This window comes from Homarus americanus, unplaced genomic scaffold, assembly GCF_018991925.1.
Source record: "Homarus americanus isolate GMGI-L3 unplaced genomic scaffold, GMGI_Hamer_2.0 scaffold24922, whole genome shotgun sequence".
In the NCBI taxonomy this organism is placed as follows: Eukaryota; Metazoa; Arthropoda; class Malacostraca; order Decapoda; family Nephropidae; genus Homarus; species Homarus americanus.
The window spans coordinates 4,362,355-4,364,720 of record NW_024722610.1 but is presented as its reverse complement, the minus strand read 5'-3'; positions in this window follow the sequence as shown (position 1 = coordinate 4,364,720).

Genomic DNA, 2,366 nt, shown 5'->3' with positions numbered 1-2,366 from the left:
TAGTATTAAAAGCAATATTATTTTCTTTATTATTATTATTAGTTATTGCCATTATCACCACACCCCACCACTACCACTCACTAACCACCCACCACTACCACCCACCACTACAACTCACTAACCACCCACCACTACCACCCACCACTATCACCACACAGGTCTATTATTACACCATCGTAAAAGTGTGGCAACATTCTTCCTCTTGGACAACTGTGTAGGTCTTAAGTGATCACAGAGACCATTAGTATGTAGTGGCCTCCGGGGTAATGACTGATGCCTCTCATTATATTGTCAGGGAGAGAGAGAGAGAGAGAGAGAGAGAGAGAGAGAGATAAAGAGAGATAGAGAGAGTTGTGAACGCTGTATATGACCACACTATAAGGTGGTATTTGATGTGGTGAAAAACTGTAACATGAGGAGGAGGAGGAGGAGGACTGGTGAGGGGAGAAAGTGACAGGAGGAGGAGGAGGAGGACTGGTGAGGGAGAGAATAGTGACAGGAGGAGGAGGACTGAGGGAGAGAATAGTGACAGGAGGAGGAGGAGGAGGACTGGTGAGGGAGGAGAATAGTGACAGGAGGAGGAGGAGGACTGGTGAGGGAGAGAATAGTGACAGAGGAGGAGGAGGAGGAGGACTGGTGAGGGAGAATAGTGACAGGAGGGAGGAGGAGGGACTGGTGAGGGAGAGAATAGTGACAGGAGGGAGGAGGAGGAGGACTGGTGAGGGGAGAGAATAGTGACGGGAGGAGGAGGAGGAGGAGGACTGGTGAGGGAATAGTGACAGGAGGAGGGAGGAGGAGGACTGGTGAGGGAGAGAATAGTGACAGGAGGAGGAGGAGGACTGGTGAGGGGAGAGAATAGTGACAGGAGGAGGGCCGCTGGAGGGAAGGCCTGAGGTGTATGCATTTAAATTGGCTATTGTGGTAGCCCAGCGAGGGAAGGAAGGAAGGAGGCTGGCAGATGTCTTAAGGTGAAATAAGGTAGGGTGGGCTAATCTTCAGGTGACTACATGTTATCATTATTCAATTTTTTCAATTTCAATAGTTTATTCCTTGATAGAGGAAGCAGGATCCTAGTGCTGTCACTAGGTACCCCTGTACAATGACACCAGAAGCATCTGGCAAGTGTGACAAGTATATACAGCATAAATATTATAAAGGGGCTTACTAAAGCCTAAGGAAGGAAGGAAGGATATTCCTTTAACACATAATCAATATTATTTACATAGTTTCTGGCCAGTATGGGGAGGATCATCGTGTCTCCGTCAGGGTGTCGTGGGAGTGGTGGTCCAGCAGGCGTCGCGGAAGCGTTGTGTGTGGGGACATCTTGGGAGTAGGGATAAGGGTGCGGCTGTCGGGTCTTCTGCATAATGCAAGAGCGTTGCTCAGGGATGCGGGGATACCAATCTCCCAAGCAAAGTCATACCCAATGATGATACGGGCAGCAATCACGTCCTTTTCCGCGACCCTTTCCCATAGACATACGAGAGGTCAGGAAGTTTACGGAGGACATCGTACCAGGTGGGCGGGGAGTCCAGGGGGATGGCTGCTTCCCGAGCTTCTCTCTGTTTGCGGCGAATTTGGGTCCTAAGCTGTAAAAGTGTTCAAGGAACAACGTAGTCAGGTGTGGCCTTGTTGCAGCCAGTCTTGTCAAGGGTTATCATTATTTAAGGCCGTTTAGATTGTTGTTGTTGTTGTATCAGGCAGGGTACTGGGCTCTGAGGGTCATTAAACACTGAACACTGGTTCCTTACAACAGTACAGACAGATTATAAATATTTAGCCTACCACAGTCCCGTGTTCTGCTCGGGTGAGTTGGATGGCAGGGGGTAGTGGAGCGCTGCATGGGGTTGGGTGGGTGGTAGTGGTGGGTGGTAGTGAGGGTGGTAGTGATGGGTGGTAGTGAGGGTGGTAGTGGTAGGTGGTAGTGAGGGTGGTAGTGGTAGGTGTTAGTGAGGGTGGTAGTGGTGGGGGTGGTGGTGAATGGTAGTGAGGGTGGAGGGTGGTGGTAGAGATGATGGTAGTAGTGGTTAGGAATGAATGATGGTGAGGGTTAGTGGTGGTGGTGATAGAGATGGTGGTTGGTGGTGGTGGTAGGTGGTGCACGACAATATATTTGAGGTGTGTGCGGGTCATTGCCACACAACAGACACTCGTATCTGACTGTATGTATGTATGTATATATATGTGTGTGTGTGTGTGTGTGTGTGTGTGTGTGTGTGTGTGTGTGTGTGTTTGGAGTCTAAAACAAGAAGACTTACACACTGAGACACTACCACCAACTCAGACGGTAGAAGACACAAGAAACATACAGATAATTAATTAATGAACAAACATACAGAGAAATATACATAGAAAGTGGTGCTTGA